Source organism: Phyllobates terribilis, unplaced genomic scaffold (genome assembly GCF_046119375.1).
Source record: "Phyllobates terribilis strain yellow unplaced genomic scaffold, ASM4611937v1 Scaffold_2__4_contigs__length_985480577, whole genome shotgun sequence".
Taxonomy (NCBI): Eukaryota; Metazoa; Chordata; class Amphibia; order Anura; family Dendrobatidae; genus Phyllobates; species Phyllobates terribilis.
This window is the reverse complement of record NW_027362762.1, coordinates 17840125-17862463: the sequence shown is the minus strand read 5'-3', so window position 1 is coordinate 17862463 and position 22339 is coordinate 17840125.

Sequence of the window (22339 nt, the reverse complement as noted above, 5' to 3'; positions counted from 1 at the left end):
CCTGTCTACAGCTTCCACTAGGGAGAGCTCCCTGTATACAGAGATACATGATAAGATTCTGTCTGCAGCAACCACTAGGGGGAGCTCCCTGTATACAGAGATACATTATCAGATTCTGTCTGCAGCCACCACTAGGGGGAGCTCCCTGTATACAGAGATACATGATAAGATCCTGTCTGCAGTCACCACTAGGGGGAGCTCCCTGTATAGAGATACATGACTAGAACCTTTCTGCAGCCACCACTAGGGGGAGCTCCCTGTATACAGAGATACATGATAAGATCCTGTCTGCAGCCACCACTAGGGGGAGCTCCCTGTATACAGAGATGCATGATAAGATTCTGTCTGCAGCCACCACTAGGGGGAGCTCCCTGTATACAGAGATACATGATAAGATTCTGTCTGCAGCCACCACTAGGGGGCGCTCCCTGTATACAGAGATACATGATAAGATTCTGTCTGCAGCCAACACCAGGGGGAGCTCCCTGTATAAAGAGATACATGATAAGATTCTGTCTGCAGCCACCACTAGGGGAAGCTCCCTGTATACAGAGATACATGATAAGATCCTGTCTACAGCCACCACTAGGGGGAGCTCCCTGTAAACAGAGATACATGATAAGATTCTGTCTGCAGCCACCACTAGGGGGAGCTCCCTGTATACAGAGGTACATGATAAGATTCTGTCTGCAGCCACCACTAGGGGGAGCTCCCTGTATACAGAGATACATGATAAGATTCTGTCTGCAGCCACCACTAGGGGGAGCTCCCTGTATACAGAGATACATGATAAGATTCTGTCTGCAGCCACCACTAGGGGGAGCTCCCTGTATACAGAGATACATGATAAGATCCTGTCTGCAGCCACCACTAGGGGGAGCTCCCTGTATACAGAGATACATGATAAGATTCTGTCTGCAGCCACCACTAGGGGGAGCTCTCTGTATACAGAGATACATGATAAGATTCTGTCTGCAGCCACCACTAGGGGGAGCTCCCTGTATACAGAGGTACATGATAACATTCTGTCTGCAGCCACCACTAGGGGGGGCTCTCTGTATACAGAGATACATGATAAGATCCTGTCTGCAGCCACCACTAGGGGGAGCTCCCTGTATACAGAGGTACATGATAAGATTCTGTCTGCAGCCACCACTAGGGGGAGCTCTCTGTATACAGAGATACATGATAAGATTCTGTCTGCAGCCACCACTAGGGGGAGCTCCCTGTATACAGAGATACATGATAAGATTCTGTCTGCAGCCACCACTAGGGGGAGCTCTCTGTATACAGAGATACATGATAAGATTCTGTCTGCAGCCACCACTAGGGGGAGCTCCCTGTATACAGAGATACATGATAAGATTCTGTCTGTAGCCACCACTAGGGGGAGGTCCCTGTATATAGAGATACATGATAAGATTCTGTCTGTAGCCACCACTAGGGGGAGGTCCCTGTATATAGAGATACACGATAAGATTCTGTCTGTAGCCACCACTAGGGGGAGCTCCCTGTATATAGAGATACATGATAAGATTCTATCTGCAGTCACCAATAGCGGGAGCTCCCTGTATACAGAGATACATGATAAGATTCTATCTGCAGTCACCACTAGGGGGAGCTCCCTGTATACAGAGATACATGATAAGATTCTGTCTGCAGTCACCACTAGGGGGAGCTCCCTGTATATAGAGATACATGATAAAATTCTGTCTGTAGCCACCACTAGGGGGAGGTCCCTGTATACAGAGATACATGATAAGATTCTGTCTGTAGCCACCACTAGGGGGAGGTCCCTGTATATAGAGATACATGATAAGATTCTATCTGCAGTCACCAATAGTGGGAGCTCCCTGTATACAGAGATACATGATAAGATTCTATCTGCAGTCACCACTAGGGGGAGCTCCCTGTATACAGAGATACATGATAAGATTCTGTCTGCAGTCACCACTAGGGGGAGCTCCCTGTATACAGAGATACATGATAAAATTCTGTCTGTAGCCACCACTAGGGGGAGCTCCCTGTATACACAGATACATGATAAGATTCTATCTGCAGTCACCAATAGCGGTAGCTCCCTGTATACAGAGATACATGATATTATTCTGTCTGCAGTCACCACTAAGGGGAGGTCCCTGTATACAGAGATACATGATAAGATTCTGTCTGTAGCCACCACTAGGGGGAGCTCCCCTGTATACAGAGATACATGATAAGATTCTGTCTGCAGCCACCACTAGGGGGAGCTCCCTGTATACAGAGATACATGATAACATCTTGTCTGCAGCCACCACTAGGGGGAGCTCCCTATGTATAGAGATACATGATAAGATCCTTTCTGCAGCCACCACTAGGAGGAGTTCCCTATATACAGAGATACATGATAAGATTCTGTCTGCAGCCACCACTAGGGGTAGCTCTCTGTATACAGAGATACATGATAAGGTTCTGTCTGCAGCCACCACCAGGGGGAGCTCCCTGTATACAGAGATACATGATAAGATTCTGTCTGCAGCCACCACTAGGGGAAGCTCCCTGTATACAGAGATACATGATAAGATCCTGTCTACAGCCACCACTAGGGGGAGCTCCCTGTAAACAGAGATACATGATAAGATTCTGTCTGCAGCCACCACTAGGGGGAGCTCCCTGTATATAGAGATACATGATAAGATTCTGTCTGCAGCCACCACTAGGGGGAGCTCCCAGTATACAGAGATACATGATAATATTCTGTCTGCAGCCACCACTAGGGGGAGCTCCCTGTATACAGAGATACATGATAAGATTCTGTCTGCAGCCACCACTAGGGGGAGCTCCCTGTATACAGAGATACATGATAAGATTCTGTCTGCAGCCACCACTAGGGGGAGCTCTCTGTATACAGAGATACATGATAAGATTCTGTCTGCAGCCACCACTAGGGGGAGCTCCCTGTATACAGAGGTACATGATAAGATTCTGTCTGCAGCCACCACTAGGGGGAGCTCTCTGTATACAGAGATACATGATAAGATCCTGTCTGCAGCCACCACTATGGGGAGCTCCCTGTATACAGAGATACATGATAAGATTCTGTCTGCAGCCACCACTAGGGGGAGCTCTCTGTATACAGAGATACATGATAAGATTCTGTCTGCAGCCACCACTAGGGGGAGCTCCCTGTATACAGAGGTACATGATAAGATTCTGTCTGCAGCCACCACTAGGGGGGGCTCTCTGTATACAGAGATACATGATAAGATCCTGTCTGCAGCCACCACTAGGGGGAGCTCCCTGTATACAGAGGTACATGATAAGATTCTGTCTGCAGCCACCACTAGGGGGAGCTCTCTGTATACAGAGATACATGATAAGATTCTGTCTGCAGCCACCACTAGGGGGAGCTCCCTGTATACAGAGATACATGATAAGATTCTGTCTGCAGCCACCACTAGGGGGAGCTCTCTGTATACAGAGATACATGATAAGATTCTGTCTGCAGCCACCACTAGGGGGAGCTCCCTGTATACAGAGATACATGATAAGATTCTGTCTGTAGCCACCACTAGGGGGAGGTCCCTGTATATAGAGATACATGATAAGATTCTGTCTGTAGCCACCACTAGGTGGAGGTCCCTGTATATAGAGATACACGATAAGATTCTGTCTGTAGCCACCACTAGGGGGAGCTCCCTGTATATAGAGATACATGATAAGATTCTATCTGCAGTCACCAATAGCGGGAGCTCCCTGTATACAGAGATACATGATAAGATTCTATCTGCAGTCACCACTAGGGGGAGCTCCCTGTATACAGAGATACATGATAAGATTCTGTCTGCAGTCACCACTAGGGGGAGCTCCCTGTATATAGAGATACATGATAAAATTCTGTCTGTAGCCACCACTAGGGGGAGGTCCCTGTATACAGAGATACATGATAAGATTCTGTCTGTAGCCACCACTAGGGGGAGATCCCTGTATATAGAGATACATGATAAGATTCTATCTGCAGTCACCAATAGCGGGAGCTCCCTGTATACAGAGATACATGATAAGATTCTATCTGCAGTCACCACTAGGGGGAGCTCCCTGTATACAGAGATACATGATAAGATTCTGTCTGCAGTCACCACTAGGGGGAGCTCCCTGTATACAGAGATACATGATAAAATTCTGTCTGTAGCCACCACTAGGGGGAGCTCCCTGTATACACAGATACATGATAAGATTCTATCTGCAGTCACCAATAGCGGTAGCTCCCTGTATACAGAGATACATGATATTATTCTGTCTGCAGTCACCACTAAGGGGAGGTCCCTGTATACAGAGATACATGATAAGATTCTGTCTGTAGCCACCACTAGGGGGAGCTCCCCTGTATACAGAGATACATGATAAGATTCTGTCTGCAGCCACCACTAGGGGGAGCTCCCTGTATACAGAGATACATGATAACATCTTGTCTGCAGCCACCACTAGGGGGAGCTCCCTATGTATAGAGATACATGATAAGATCCTTTCTGCAGCCACCACTAGGAGGAGTTCCCTATATACAGAGATACATGATAAGATTCTGTCTGCAGCCACCACTAGGGGTAGCTCTCTGTATACAGAGATACATGATAAGGTTCTGTCTGCAGCCACCACCAGGGGGAGCTCCCTGTATACAGAGATACATGATAAGATTCTGTCTGCAGCCACCACTAGGGGAAGCTCCCTGTATACAGAGATACATGATAAGATCCTGTCTACAGCCACCACTAGGGGGAGCTCCCTGTAAACAGAGATACATGATAAGATTCTGTCTGCAGCCACCACTAGGGGGAGCTCCCTGTATATAGAGATACATGATAAGATTCTGTCTGCAGCCACCACTAGGGGGAGCTCCCAGTATACAGAGATACATGATAATATTCTGTCTGCAGCCACCACTAGGGGGAGCTCCCTGTATACAGAGATACATGATAAGATTCTGTCTGCAGCCACCACTAGGGGGAGCTCCCTGTATACAGAGATACATGATAAGATTCTGTCTGCAGCCACCACTAGGGGGAGCTCTCTGTATACAGAGATACATGATAAGATTCTGTCTGCAGCCACCACTAGGGGGAGCTCCCTATATACAGAGGTACATGATAAGATTCTGTCTGCAGCCACCACTAGGGGGAGCTCTCTGTATACAGAGATGCATGATAAGATCCTGTCTGCAGCCACCACTAGGGGGAGCTCCCTGTATACAGAGGTACATGATAAGATTCTGTCTGCAGCCACCACTAGGGGGAGCTCTCTGTATACAGAGATACATGATAAGATTCTGTCTGCAGCCACCACTAGGTGGAGCTCCCTGTATACAGAGATACATGATAAGATTCTGTCTGCAGCCACCACTAGGGGGAACTCTCTGTATACAGAGATACATGATAAGATTCTGTCTGCAGCCACCACTAGGGGGAGCTCCCTGTATGCAGAGGTACATGATAAGATTCTGTCTGCAGCCACCACTAGGGGGAGCTCTCTGTATACAGAGATACATGATAAGATCCTGTCTACAGCTTCCACTTGGGAGAGCACCCTGTATACAGAGATACATGTTAGGATTCTGTCTGCAGCCACCACTAGGGGGAGCTCCCTGTATACAGAGATACATGATAAGATTCTGTCTGCAGCCACCAGTAGGGGGAGCTCCCTGTATACAGAGATACATGATAAGATCCTGTATGCAGCCACCACTAGGGGGAGCTCCGTGTATAGAGATACATGACTAGAACCTTTCTGCAGCCACCACTAGAGGGAGCTCCCTGTATACAGAGATACATGATAAGATCCTGTCTGCAGCCACCACTAGGGGGAGCGCCCTGTATACAGAGATGCATGATAAGATTCTGTCTGCAGCCACCACTAGGGGGAGCTCCCTGTATACAGAGATACAAGATAACATTCTGTCTGCAGCCACCACTAGGGGGAGCTCCCTGTATACAGAGATACATGATAAGATTCTGTCTGCAGCCACCACCAGGGCGAGCTCCCTGTATACAGAGATACATGATAAGATTCTGTCTGCAGCCACCACTAGGGGGAGCTCCCTGTATAGAGATACATGACTAGAACCTTTCTGCAGCCACCACTAGGGGGAGCTCCCTGTATACAGAGATACATGATAAGATCCTGTCTGCAGCCACCACTAGGGGGAGCTCCCTGTATACAGAGATGCATGATAAGATTCTGTCTGCAGCCACAACTAGGGGGAGCTCCCTGTATACAGAGATACAAGATAAGATTCTGTCTGCAGCCACCACTAGGGGGAGCTCCCTGTATACAGAGATACATAATAAGATTCTGTCTTCAGCCACCACCAGGGCGAGCTCCCTGTATACAGAGATATATGATAAGATTCTGTCTGCAGCCACCACTAGGGTAAGCTCCCTGTATACAGAGATACATGATAAGATCCTGTCTACAGCCACCACTAGGGGGAGCTCCCTGTAAACAGAGATACATGATAAGATTCTGTCTGCATCCACCACTAGGGGGAGCTCCCTGTATATAGAGATACATGATAAGATTCTGTCTGCAGCCACCACTAGGGGGAGCTCCCAGTATACAGAGATACATGATAATATTCTGTCTGCAGCCACCACTAGGGGGAGGTCCCTGTATACAGAGATACAAGATAAGATCCTGTCTGCAGTCACCACTAGGGGGAGCTCCCTGTATACAGAGATACATGGTAAGATTCTGTCTACAGCCACCACTAGGGGGAGCTCCCTGTATACAGAGATACATGATAAGATTCTGTCTGCAGCCACCACTAGGGGGAGCTCCCTGTATACAGAGATACATGATAAGATTCTGTCTGCAGCCACCACTAGGGGGAGCTCCCTGTATACAGAGATACATGATAAGATTCTGTCTGCAGCCACCACTAGGGGGAGCTCTCTGTATACAGAGATACATGACTAGAACCTTTCTGCAGCCACCACTAGGGGGAGCTCCCTGTATACAGAGATACATGATAAGATTCTGTCTGCAGCCACCACTATGGGGAGCTCCCTGTATACAGAGATACATGATAAGATCCTGTCTGCAGCCACCACTAGGGGGAGCTCCCTGTATAGAGATACATGACAAGAACCTTTCTGCAGCCACCACTAGGGGGAGCTCCCTGTATACAGAGATACATGATAAGATCCTGTCTGCAGCCACCACCAGGGGGAGCTCCCTGTATACAGAGATGCATGATAAGATTCTGTCTGCAGCCACCACTAGGGGGAGCTCCCTGTATACAGAGATACATGATAAGATTCTGTGTGCAGCCACCACTAGGGGGAGCTCCCTGTATACAGAGATACATGATAAGATTCTGTCTGCAGCCACCACTAGGGGGAGCTCCCTGTATACAGAGATACATGATAAGATTCTGTCTGCAGCCACCACCAGGGGGAGCTCCCTGTATACAGAGATACATGATAAGATTCTGTCTGCAGCCACCACTAGGGGAAGCTCCCTGTATAGAGAGATACATGATAAGATCCTGTCTACAGCCACCACTAGGGGGAGCTCCCTGTAAACAGAGATACATGATAAGATTCTGTCTGCAGCCACCACTAGGGGGAGCTCCCTGTATATAGAGATACATGATAAGATTCTGTCTGCAGCCACCACTAGGGGGAGCTCCCAGTATACAGAGATACATGATAATATTCTGTCTGCAGCCACCACTAGGGGGAGGTCCCTGTATACAGAGATACATGATAAGATCCTGTCTGCAGTCAACACTAGGGGGAGCTCCCAGTATACAGAGATACATGATAAGATTCTGTCTACAGCCACCACTACGGGGAGCTCCCTGTATACAGAGATACATGATAAGATTCTGTCTGCAGCCACCACTAGGGGGAGCTCCCTGTATACAGAGGCACATGATAAGATTCTGTCTGCAGCCACCACTAGGGGGAGCTCCCTGTATACAGAGATACATGATAAGATTCTGTCTGCAGCCACCACTAGGGGAAGATCCCTGTATAGAGAGATACATGATAAGATTCTGTCTGCAGCCACCACTAGGGGGAGCTCACTGTATACAGAAATACATGATAAGATTCTGTCTGCAGCCACCACTAGGGGGGAGCTCCCTGTATACAGAGATACATGATAAAATTCTGTCTGCAGGCACCACTAGGGGGAGCTCCCTGTATACAGAGATACATGATAAGATCCTGTCTGCAGCCACCACTAGGGAGAGGTCCCTGTATACAGAGGTACGTGATAAGATTCTGTCTGCAGCCACCACCAGGGGGAGCTCCCTGTATACAGAGATACATGATAAGATTCTGTCTGCAGCCACCACTAGGGGGAGCTCCCTGTATACAGAGATACGTGATAAGATTCTGTCTGCAGACACCACTAGTGGGAGCTCCCTGTATACAGAGGTACATGATAAGATTCTGTCTGCAGCCAACACTAGGGGGAGCTCCCTGTATACAAAGATACATGATAAGATTCTGTCTGCAGCCACCACTAGGGGGAGCTCCCTGTATACAGAGATACATGATAAGATTCTGTCTGCAGCCACCACTAGGGGGAGCTCTCTTTATACAGAGATACATGATAAGATTCTGTCTGCAGCCACCACTAGGGGGAGCTCCCTGTATACAGAGGTACATGATAAGATTCTGTCTGCAGCCACCACTAGGGGGAGCTCTCTGTATACAGAGATACATGATAAGATCCTGTCTGCAGCCACCAGTAGGGGGAGCTCCCTGTATACAGAGGTACATGATAAGATTCTGTCTGCAGCCACCACTAGGGGGAGCTCCCTGTATACAGAGATACATGATAAGATTCTGTGTGCAGCCACCACTGGGGGGAGCTCTCTGTATACAGAGATACATGATAAGATTCTGTCTGCAGCCACCACTAGGGGGAGCTCCCTGTATACAGAGGTACATGATAAGATTCTGTCTGCAGCCACCACTAGGGGGAGCTCTCTGTATACAGAGATACATGATAAGATCCTGTCTACAGCTTCCACTAGGGAGAGCTCCCTGTATACAGAGATACATGATAAGATTCTGTCTGCAGCCACCACAAGGGGGAGCTCCCTGTATACAGAGATACATGATAAGATTCTGTATGCAGCCACCACTAGGGGGAGCTCCCTGTATACAGAGATACAGGATAAGATCCTGTCTGCAGCCACCACTAGGGGGAGCTCCCTGTTTAGAGATACATGACTAGAACCTTTCTGCAGCCACCACTAGGGGGAGCTCCCTGTATACAGAGATACATGATAAGATCCTGTCTGCAGCCACCACTAGGGGGAGCTCCCTGTATACAGAGATACATGATAAGATTCTGTCTGCAGCCACCACTAGGGGGAGCTCCCTGTATACAGAGATACATGATAAGATTCTGTCTGCAGCCACCACTAGGGGGAGCTCCCTGTATACAGAGATACATGATAAGATTCTGTCTGCAGCCAACACCAGGGGGAGCTCCCTGTATACAGAGATACATGATAAGATTCTGTCTGCAGCCACCACTAGGGGAAGCTCCCTGTATACAGAGATACATGATAAGATCCTGTCTACAGCCACCACTAGGGGGAGCTCCCTGTAAACAGAGATACATGATAAGATTCTGTCTGCAGCCACCACTAGGGGGAGCTCCCTGTATACAGAGGTACATGATAAGATTCTGTCTGCAGCCACCACTAGGGGGAGCTCCCTGTATACAGAGATACATGATAAGATTCTGTCTGCAGCCACCACTAGGGGGAGCTCCCTGTATACAGAGATACATGATAAGATTCTGTCTGCAGCCACCACTAGGGGGAGCTCCCTGTATACAGAGATACATGATAAGATCCTGTCTGCAGCCACCACTAGGGGGAGCTCCCTGTATACAGAGATACATGATAAGATTCTGTCTGCAGCCACAACTAGGGGGAGCTCTCTGTATACAGAGATACATGATAAGATTCTGTCTGCAGCCACCACTAGGGGGAGCTCCCTGTATACAGAGGTACATGATAAGATTCTGTCTGCAGCCACCACTAGGGGGGGCTCTCTGTATACAGAGATACATGATAAGATCCTGTCTGCAGCCACCACTAGGGGGAGCTCCCTGTATACAGAGGTACATGATAAGATTCTGTCTGCAGCCACCACTAGGGGGAGCTCTCTGTATACAGAGATACATGATAAGATTCTGTCTGCAGCCACCACTAGGGGGAGCTCCCTGTATACATAGATACATGATAAGATTCTGTCTGCAGCCACCACTAGGGGGAGCTCTCTGTATACAGAGATACATGATAAGATTCTGTCTGCCGCCACCACTAGGGGGAGCTCCCTGTATACAGAGATACATGATAAGATTCTGTCTGTAGCCACCACTAGGGGGAGGTCCCTGTATATAGAGATACATGATAAGATTCTGTCTGTAGCCACCACTAGGGGGAGGTCCCTGTATATAGAGATACACGATAAGATTCTGTCTGTAGCCACCACTAGGGGGAGCTCCCTGTATATAGAGATACATGATAAGATTCTATCTGCAGTCACCAATAGCGGGAGCTCCCTGTATACAGAGATACATGATAAGATTCTATCTGCAGTCACCACTAGGGGGAGCTCCCTGTATACAGAGATACATGATAAGATTCTGTCTGCAGTCACCACTAGGGGGAGCTCCCTGTATATAGAGATAAATGATAAAATTCTGTCTGTAGCCACCACTAGGGGGAGGTCCCTGTATACAGAGATACATGATAAGATTCTGTCTGTAGCCACCACTAGGGGGAGGTCCCTGTATATAGAGATACATGATAAGATTCTATCTGCAGTCACCAATAGCGGGAGCTCCCTGTATACAGAGATACATGATAAGATTCTATCTGCAGTCACCACTAGGGGGAGCTCCCTGTATACAGAGATACATGATAAGATTCTGTCTGCAGTCACCACTAGGGGGAGCTCCCTGTATACAGAGATACATGATAAAATTCTGTCTGCAGCCACCACTAGGGGGAGCTCCCTGTATACACAGATACATGATAAGATTCTATCTGCAGTCACCAATAGCGGTAGCTCCCTGTATACAGAGATACATGATATTATTCTGTCTGCAGTCACCACTAAGGGGAGGTCCCTGTATACAGAGATACATGATAAGATTCTGTCTGCAGCCACCACTAGGGGGAGCTCCCTGTATACAGAAATACATGATAACATCTTGTCTGCAGCCACCACTAGGGGGAGCTCCCTATGTATAGAGATACATGATAAGATCCTTTCTGCAGCCACCACTAGGAGGAGTTCCCTATATACAGAGATACATGATAAGATTCTGTCTGCAGCCACCACTAGGGGTAGCTCTCTGTATACAGAGATACATGATAAGGTTCTGTCTGCAGCCACCACCAGGGGGAGCTCCCTGTATACAGAGATACATGATAAGATTCTGTCTGCAGCCACCACTAGGGGAAGCTCCCTGTATACAGAGATACATGATAAGATCCTGTCTACAGCCACCACTAGGGGGAGCTCCCTGTAAACAGAGATACATGATAAGATTCTGTCTGCAGCCACCACTAGGGGGAGCTCCCTGTATATAGAGATACATGATAAGATTCTGTCTGCAGCCACCACTAGGGGGAGCTCCCAGTATACAGAGATACATGATAATATTCTGTCTGCAGCCACCACTAGGGGGAGCTCTCTGTATACAGAGATACATGATAAGATTCTGTCTGCAGCCACCACTAGGGGGAGCTCCCTGTATACAGAGGTACATGATAAGATTCTGTCTGCAGCCACCACTAGGGGGAGCTCTCTGTATACAGAGATACATGATAAGATCCTGTCTGCAGCCACCACTAGGGGGAGCTCCCTGTATACAGAGGTACATGATAAGATTCTGTCTGCAGCCACCACTAGGGGGAGCTCTCTGTATACAGAGATACATGATAAGATTCTGTCTGCAGCCACCACTAGGTGGAGCTCCCTGTATACAGAGATACATGATAAGATTCTGTCTGCAGCCACCACTAGGGGGAGCTCTCTGTATACAGAGATACATGATAAGATTCTGTCTGCAGCCACCACTAGGGGGAGCTCCCTGTATGCAGAGGTACATGATAAGATTCTGTCTGCAGCCACCACTAGGGGGAGCTCTCTGTATACAGAGATACATGATAAGATCCTGTCTACAGCTTCCACTTGGGAGAGCACCCTGTATACAGAGATACATGTTAGGATTCTGTCTGCAGCCACCACTAGGGGGAGCTCCCTGTATACAGAGATACATGATAAGATTCTGTCTGCAGCCACCACTAGGGGGAGCTCCCTGTATACAGAGATACATGATAAGATCCTGTCTGCAGCCACCACTAGGGGGAGCTCCCTGTATAGAGATACATAACTAGAACCTTTCTGCAGCCACCACTAGGGGGAGCTCCCTGTATACAGAGATACATGATAAGATCCTGTCTGCAGCCACCACTAGGGGGAGCGCCCTGTATACAGAGATGCATGATAAGATTCTGTCTGCAGCCACCACTAGGGTGAGCTCCCTGTATACAGAGATACAAGATAAGATTCTGTCTGCAGCCACCACTAGGGGGAGCTCCCTGTATACAGAGATACATGATAAGATTCTGTCTGCAGCCACCACCAGGGCGAGCTCCCTGTATACAGAGATACATGATAAGATTCTGTCTGCAGCCACCACTAGGGGGAGCTCCCTGTATAGAGATACATGACTAGAACCTTTCTGCAGCCACCACTAGGGGGAGCTCCCTGTATACAGAGATACATGATAAGATCCTGTCTGCAGCCACCACTAGGGGGAGCTCCCTGTATACATAGATGCATGATAAGATTCTGTCTGCAGTCACCACTAGGGGGAGCTCCCTGTATACAGAGATACAAGATAAGATTCTGTCTGCAGCCACCACTAGGGGGAGCTCCCTGTATACAGAGATACATGATAAGATTCTGTCTTCAGCCACCACCAGGGCGAGCTCCCTGTATACAGAGATATATGATAAGATTCTGTCTGCAGCCACCACTAGGGGAAGCTCCCTGTATACAGAGATACATGATAAGATCCTGTCTACAGCCACCACTAGGGGGAGCTCCCTGTAAACAGAGATACATGATAAGATTCTGTCTGCAGCCACCACTAGGGGGAGCTCCCTGTATATAGAGATACATGATAAGATTCTGTCTGCAGCCACCACTAGGGGGAGCTCCCAGTATACAGAGATACATGATAATATTCTGTCTGCAGCCACCACTAGGGGGAGGTCCCTGTATACAGAGATACAAGATAAGATCCTGTCTGCAGTCACCACTAGGGGGAGCTCCCTGTATACAGAGATACATGGTAAGATTCTGTCTACAGCCACCACTAGGGGGAGCTCCCTGTATACAGAGATACATGATAAGATTCTGTCTGCAGCCACCACTAGGGGGAGCTCCCTGTATACAGAGATACATGATAAGATTCTGTCTGCAGCCACCACTAGGGGGAGCTCCCTGTATACAGAGATACATGATAAGATTCTGTCTGCAGCCACCACTAGGGGGAGCTGTCTGTATACAGAGATACATGACTAGAACCTTTCTGCAGCCACCACTAGGGGGAGCTCCCTGTATACAGAGATACATGATAAGATTCTGTCTGCAGCCACCACTATGGGGAGCTCCCTGTATACAGAGATACATGATAAGATCCTGTCTGCAGCCACCACTAGGGGGAGCTCCCTGTATAGAGATACATGACAAGAACCTTTCTGCAGCCACCACTAGGGGGAGCTCCCTGTATACAGAGATACATGATAAGATCCTGTCTGCAGCCACCACTAGGGGGAGCTTCCTGTATACAGAGATGCATGATAAGATTCTGTCTGCAGCCACCACTAGGGGGAGCTCCCTGTATACAGAGATACATGATAAGATTCTGTGTGCAGCCACCACTAGGGGGAGCTCCCTGTATACAGAGATACATGATAAGATTCTGTCTGCAGCCACCACTAGGGGGAGCTCCCTGTATACAGAGATACATGATAAGATTCTGTCTGCAGCCACCACCAGGGGAAGCTCCCTGTATACAGAGATACATGATAAGATTCTGTCTGCAGCCACCACTAGGGGAAGCTCCCTGTATAGAGAGATACATGATAAGATCCTGTCTACAGCCACCACTAGGGGGAGGTCCCTGTAAACAGAGATACATGATAAGATTCTGTCTGCAGCCACCACTAGGGGGAGCTCCCTGTATATAGAAATACATGATAAGATTCTGTCTGCAGCCACCACTAGGGGGAGCTCCCAGTATACAGAGATACATGATAATATTCTGTCTGCAGCCACCACTAGGGGGAGGTCCCTGTATACAGAGATACATGATAAGATCCTGTCTGCAGTCAACACTAGGGGGAGCTCCCAGTATACAGAGATACATGATAAGATTCTGTCTACAGCCACCACTACGGGGAGCTCCCTGTATACAGAGATACATGATAAGATTCTGTCTGCAGCCACCACTAGGGGGAGCTCCCTGTATACAGAGGCACATGATAAGATTCTGTCTGCAGCCACCACTAGGGGGAGCTCCCTGTATACAGAGATACATGATAAGATTCTGTCTGCAGCCACCACTAGGGGAAGATCCCTGTATAGAGAGATACATGATAAGATTCTGTCTGCAGCCACCACTAGGGGGAGCTCACTGTATACAGAGATACATGATAAGATTCTGTCTGCAGCCACCACTAGGGGGGAGCTCCCTGTATAGAGAGATACATGATAAGATCCTGTCTACAGCCACCACTAGGGGGAGCTCCCTGTAAACAGAGATACATGATAAGATTCTGTCTGCAGCCACCACTAGGGGGAGCTCCCTGTATATAGAGATACATGATAAGATTCTGTCTGCAGCCACCACTAGGGGGAGCTCCCAGTATACAGAGATACATGATAATATTCTGTCTGCAGCCACCACTAGGGGGAGGTCCCTGTATACAGAGATACATGATAAGATCCTGTCTGCAGTCAACACTAGGGGGAGCTCCCAGTATACAGAGATACATGATAAGATTCTGTCTACAGCCACCACTACGGGGAGCTCCCTGTATACAGAGATACATGATAAGATTCTGTCTGCAGCCACCACTAGTGGGAGCTCCCTGTATACAGAGGCACATGATAAGATTCTGTCTGCAGCCACCACTAGGGGGAGCTCCCTGTATACAGAGATACATGATAAGATTCTGTCTGCAGCCACCACTAGGGGAAGATCCCTGTATAGAGAGATACATGATAAGATTCTGTCTGCAGCCACCACTAGGGGGAGCTCACTGTATACAGAGATACATGATAAGATTCTGTCTGCAGCCACCACTAGGGGGGAGCTCCCTGTATACAGAGATACATGATAAAATTCTGTCTGCAGGCACCACTAGGGGGAGCTACCTGTATACAGAGATACATGATAAGATCCTGTCTGCAGCCACCACTAGGGAGAGGTCCCTGTATACAGAGATACATGATAAGATCCTGTCTGCAGTCACCACTAGGGGGAGCTCCCGGTATACAGAGATACATTTTAAGATTCTGTCTGCAGCCACCACTAGGGGGAGCTCCCTGTATACAGAGATACGTGATAAGATTCTGTCTGCAGCCACCACTAGTGGGAGCTCCCTGTATACAGAGGTACGTGATAAGATTCTGTCTGCAGCCACCACCAGGGGGAGCTCCCTGTATACAGAGATACATGATAAGATTCTGTCTGCAGCCACCACTAGGGGGAGCTCCCTGTATACAGAGATACGTGATAAGATTCTGTCTGCAGCCACCACTAGTGGGAGCTCCCTGTATACAGAGGTACATGATAAGATTCTGTCTGCAGCCAACACTAGGGGGAGCTCCCTGTATACAGAGATACATGATAAGTTTCTGTCTGCAGCCACCACTAGGGGGAGCTCCCTGTATACAGAGATACATGATAAGATTCTGTCTGCAGCCACCACTAGGTGGAGCTCTCTGTATACAGAGATACATGATAAGATTCTGTCTGCAGCCACCACTAGGGGGAGCTCCCTGTATACAGAGGTACATGATAAGATTCTGTCTGCAGCCACCACTAGGGGGAGCTGTCTGTATACAGAGATACATGATAAGATCCTGTCTGCAGCCACCACTAGGGGGAGCTCCCTGTATACAGAGGTACATGATAAGATTCTGTCTGCAGCCACCACTAGGGGGAGCTCCCTGTATACAGAGATAAATGATAAGATTCTGTGTGCAGCCACCACTAGGGGGAGCTCTCTGTATACAGAGATACATGATAAGATTCTGTCTGCAGCCACCACTAGGGGAAGCTCCCTGTATACAGAGATACATGATAAGATCCTGTCTACAGCCACCACTACGGGGAGCTCCCTGTAAACAGAGATACATGATAAGATTCTGTCTGCAGCCACCACTAGGGGGAGCTCCCTGTATACAGAGGTACATGATAAGATTCTGTCTGCAGCCACCACTAGGGGGAGCTCCCTGTATACAGAGATACATGATAAGATTCTGTCTGCAGCCACCACTAGGGGGAGCTCCCTCTATACAGAGATACATGATAAGATTCTGTCTGCAGCCACCACTAGGGGGAGCTCCCTGTATACAGAGATACATGATAAGATCCTGTCTGCAGCCACCACTAGGGGGAGCTCCCTGTATACAGAGATACATGATAAGATTCTGTCTGCAGCCACCACTAGGGGGAGCTCTCTGTATACAGAGATACATGATAAGATTCTGTCTGCAGCCACCACTAGGGGGAGCTCCCTGTATACAGAGGTACATGATAAGATTCTGTCTGCAGCCACCACTAGGGGGGGCTCTCTGTATACAGAGATACATGATAAGATCCTGTCTGCAGCCACCACTAGGGGGAGCTCCCTGTATACAGAGGTACATGATAAGATTCTGTCTGCAGCCACCACTAGGGGGAGCTCTCTGTATACAGAGATACATGATAAGATTCTGTCTGCAGCCACCACTAGGGGGAGCTCCCTGTATACAGAGATACATGATAAGATTCTGTCTGCAGCCACCACTAGGGGGAGCTCTCTGTATACAGAGATACATGATAAGATTCTGTCTGCCGCCACCACTAGGGGGAGCTCCCTGTATACAGAGATACATGATAAGATTCTGTCTGTAGCCACCACTAGGGGGAGGTCCCTGTATATAGAGATACATGATAAGATTCTGTCTGTAGCCACCACTAGGGGGAGGTCCCTGTATATAGAGATACACGATAAGATTCTGTCTGTAGCCACCACTAGGGGGAGCTCCCTGTATATAGAGATACATGATAAGATTCTATCTGCAGTCACCAATAGCGGGAGCTCCCTGTATACAGAGATACATGATAAGATTCTATCTGCAGTCACCACTAGGGGGAGCTCCCTGTATACAGAGATACATGATAAGATTCTGTCTGCAGTCACCACTAGGGGGAGCTCCCTGTATATAGAGATACATGATAAAATTCTGTCTGTAGCCACCACTAGGGGGAGGTCCCTGTATACAGAGATACATGATAAGATTCTGTCTGTAGCCACCACTAGGGGGAGGTCCCTGTATATAGAGATACATGATAAGATTCTATCTGCAGTCACCAATAGCGGGAGCTCCCTGTATACAGAGATACATGATAAGATTCTATCTGCAGTCACCACTAGGGGGAGCTCCCTGTATACAGAGATACATGATAAGATTCTGTCTGCAGTCACCACTAGGGGGAGCTCCCTGTATACAGAGATACATGATAAAATTCTGTCTGCAGCCACCACTAGGGGGAGCTCCCTGTATACACAGATACATGATAAGATTCTATCTGCAGTCACCAATAGCGGTAGCTCCCTGTATACAGAGATACATGATATTATTCTGTCTGCAGTCACCACTAAGGGGAGGTCCCTGTATACAGAGATACATGATAAGATTCTGTCTGCAGCCACCACTAGGGGGAGCTCCCTGTATACAGAAATACATGATAACATCTTGTCTGCAGCCACCACTAGGGGGAGCTCCCTATGTATAGAGATACATGATAAGATCCTTTCTGCAGCCACCACTAGGAGGAGTTCCCTATATACAGAGATACATGATAAGATTCTGTCTGCAGCCACCACTAGGGGTAGCTCTCTGTATACAGAGATACATGATAAGGTTCTGTCTGCAGCCACCACCAGGGGGAGCTCCCTGTATACAGAGATACATGATAAGATTCTGTCTGCAGCCACCACTAGGGGAAGCTCCCTGTATACAGAGAAACATGATAAGATCCTGTCTACAGCCACCACTAGGGGGAGCTCCCTGTAAACAGAGATACATGATAAGATTCTGTCTGCAGCCACCACTAGGGGGAGCTCCCTGTATATAGAGATACATGATAAGATTCTGTCTGCAGCCACCACTAGGGGGAGCTCCCAGTATACAGAGATACATGATAATATTCTGTCTGCAGCCACCACTAGGGGGAGCTCCCTGTATACAGAGATACATGATAAGATTCTGTCTGCAGCCACCACTAGGGGGAGCTCCCTGTATACAGAGATACATGATAAGATTCTGTCTGCAGCCACCACTAGGGGGAGCTCTCTGTATACAGAGATACATGATAAGATTCTGTCTGCAGCCACCACTAGGGGGAGCTCCCTGTATACAGAGGTACATGATAAGATTCTGTCTGCAGCCACCACTAGGGGGAGCTCTCTGTATACAGAGATACATGATAAGATCCTGTCTGCAGCCACCACTAGGGGGAGCTCCCTGTATACAGAGGTACATGATAAGATTCTGTCTGCAGCCACCACTAGGGGGAGCTCTCTGTATACAGAGATACATGATAAGATTCTGTCTGCAGCCACCACTAGGTGGAGCTCCCTGTATACAGAGATACATGATAAGATTCTGTCTGCAGCCACCACTAGGGGGAGCTCTCTGTATACAGAGATACATGATAAGATTCTGTCTGCAGCCACCACTAGGGGGAGCTCCCTGTATGCAGAGGTACATGATAAGATTCTGTCTGCAGCCACCACTAGGGGGAGCTCTCTGTATACAGAGATACATGATAAGATCCTGTCTACAGCTTCCACTTGGGAGAGCACCCTGTATACAGAGATACATGTTAGGATTCTGTCTGCAGCCACCACTAGGGGGAGCTCCCTGTATACAGAGATACATGATAAGATTCTGTCTGCAGCCACCACTAGGGGGAGCTCCCTGTATACAGAGATACATGATAAGATCCTGTCTGCAGCCACCACTAGGGGGAGCTCCCTGTATAGAGATACATAACTAGAACCTTTCTGCAGCCACCACTAGGGGGAGCTCCCTGTATACAGAGATACATGATAAGATCCTGTCTGCAGCCACCACTAGGGAGAGCGCCCTGTATACAGAGATGCATGATAAGATTCTGTCTGCAGCCACCACTAGGGGGAGCTCCCTGTATACAGAGATACAAGATAAGATTCTGTCTGCAGCCACCACTAGGGGGAGCTCCCTGTATACAGAGATACATGATAAGATTCTGTCTGCAGCCACCACCAGGGCGAGCTCCCTGTATACAGAGATACATGATAAGATTCTGTCTGCAGCCACCACTAGGGGGAGCTCCCTGTATAGAGATACATGACTAGAACCTTTCTGCAGCCACCACTAGGGGGAGCTCCCTGTATACAGAGATACATGATAAGATCCTGTCTGCAGCCACCACTAGGGGGAGCTCCCTGTATACATAGATGCATGATAAGATTCTGTCTGCAGCCACCACTAGGGGGAGCTCCCTGTATACAGAGATACAAGATAAGATTCTGTCTGCAGCCACCACTAGGGGGAGCTCCCTGTATACAGAGATACATGATAAGATTCTGTCTTCAGCCACCACCAGGGCGAGCTCCCTGTATACAGAGATATATGATAAGATTCTGTCTGCAGCCACCACTAGGGGAAGCTCCCTGTATACAGAGATACATGATAAGATCCTGTCTACAGCCACCACTAGGGGGAGCTCCCTGTAAACAGAGATACATGATAAGATTCTGTCTGCAGCCACCACTAGGGGGAGCTCCCTGTATATAGAGATACATGATAAGATTCTGTCTGCAGCCACCACTAGGGGGAGCTCCCAGTATACAGAGATACATGATAATATTCTGTCTGCAGCCACCACTAGGGGGAGGTCCCTGTATACAGAGATACAAGATAAGATCCTGTCTGCAGTCACCACTAGGGGGAGCTCCCTGTATACAGAGATACATGGTAAGATTCTGTCTACAGCCACCACTAGGGGGAGCTCCCTGTATACAGAGATACATGATAAGATTCTGTCTGCAGCCACCACTAGGGGGAGCTCCCTGTATACAGAGATACATGATAAGATTCTGTCTGCAGCCACCACTAGGGGGAGCTCCCTGTATACAGAGATACATGATAAGATTCTGTCTGCAGCCACCACTAGGGGGAGCTCTCTGTATACAGAGATACATGACTAGAACCTTTCTGCAGCCACCACTAGGGGGAGCTCCCTGTATACAGAGATACATGATAAGATTCTGTCTGCAGCCACCACTATGGGGAGCTCCCTGTATACAGAGATACATGATAAGATCCTGTCTGCAGCCACCACTAGGGGGAGCTCCCTGTATAGAGATACATGACAAGAACCTTTCTGCAGCCACCACTAGGGGGAGCTCCCTGTATACAGAGATACATGATAAGATCCTGTCTGCAGCCACCACTAGGGGGAGCTTCCTGTATACAGAGATGCATGATAAGATTCTGTCTGCAGCCACCACTAGGGGGAGCTCCCTGTATACAGAGATACATGATAAGATTCTGTGTGCAGCCACCACTAGGGGGAGCTCCCTGTATACAGAGATACATGATAAGATTCTGTCTGCAGCCACCACTAGGGGGAGCTCCCTGTATACAGAGATACATGATAAGATTCTGTCTGCAGCCACCACCAGGGGAAGCTCCCTGTATACAGAGATACATGATAAGATTCTGTCTGCAGCCACCACTAGGGGAAGCTCCCTGTATAGAGAGATACATGATAAGATCCTGTCTACAGCCACCACTAGGGGGAGCTCCCTGTAAACAGAGATACATGATAAGATTCTGTCTGCAGCCACCACTAGGGGGAGCTCCCTGTATATAGAGATACATGATAAGATTCTGTCTGCAGCCACCACTAGGGGGAGCTCCCAGTATACAGAGATACATGATAATATTCTGTCTGCAGCCACCACTAGGGGGAGGTCCCTGTATACAGAGATACATGATAAGATCCTGTCTGCAGTCAACACTAGGGGGAGCTCCCAGTATACAGAGATACATGATAAGATTCTGTCTACAGCCACCACTACGGGGAGCTCCCTGTATACAGAGATACATGATAAGATTCTGTCTGCAGCCACCACTAGGGGGAGCTCCCTGTATACAGAGGCACATGATAAGATTCTGTCTGCAGCCACCACTAGGGGGAGCTCCCTGTATACAGAGATACATGATAAGATTCTGTCTGCAGCCACCACTAGGGGAAGATCCCTGTATAGAGAGATACATGATAAGATTCTGTCTGCAGCCACCACTAGGGGGAGCTCACTGTATACAGAGATACATGATAAGATTCTGTCTGCAGCCACCACTAGGGGGGAGCTCCCTGTATACAGAGATACATGATAAAATTCTGTCTGCAGGCACCACTAGGGGGAGCTCCCTGTATACAGAGATACATGATAAGATCCTGTCTGCAGCCACCACTAGGGAGAGGTCCCTGTATACAGAGATACATGATAAGATCCTGTCTGCAGTCACCACTAGGGGGAGCTCCCGGTATACAGAGATACATTTTAAGATTCTGTCTGCAGCCACCACTAGGGGGAGCTCCCTGTATACAGAGATACGTGATAAGATTCTGTCTGCAGCCACCACTAGTGGGAGCTCCCTGTATACAGAGGTACGTGATAAGATTCTGTCTGCAGCCACCACCAGGGGGAGCTCCCTGTATACAGAGATACATGATAAGATTCTGTCTGCAGCCACCACTAGGGGGAGCTCCCTGTATACAGAGATACGTGATAAGATTCTGTCTGCAGCCACCACTAGTGGGAGCTCCCTGTATACAGAGGTACATGATAAGATTCTGTCTGCAGCCAACACTAGGGAGAGCTCCCTGTATACAGAGATACATGATAAGATTCTGTCTGCAGCCACCACTAGGGGGAGCTCCCTGTATACAGAGATACATGATAAGATTCTGTCTGCAG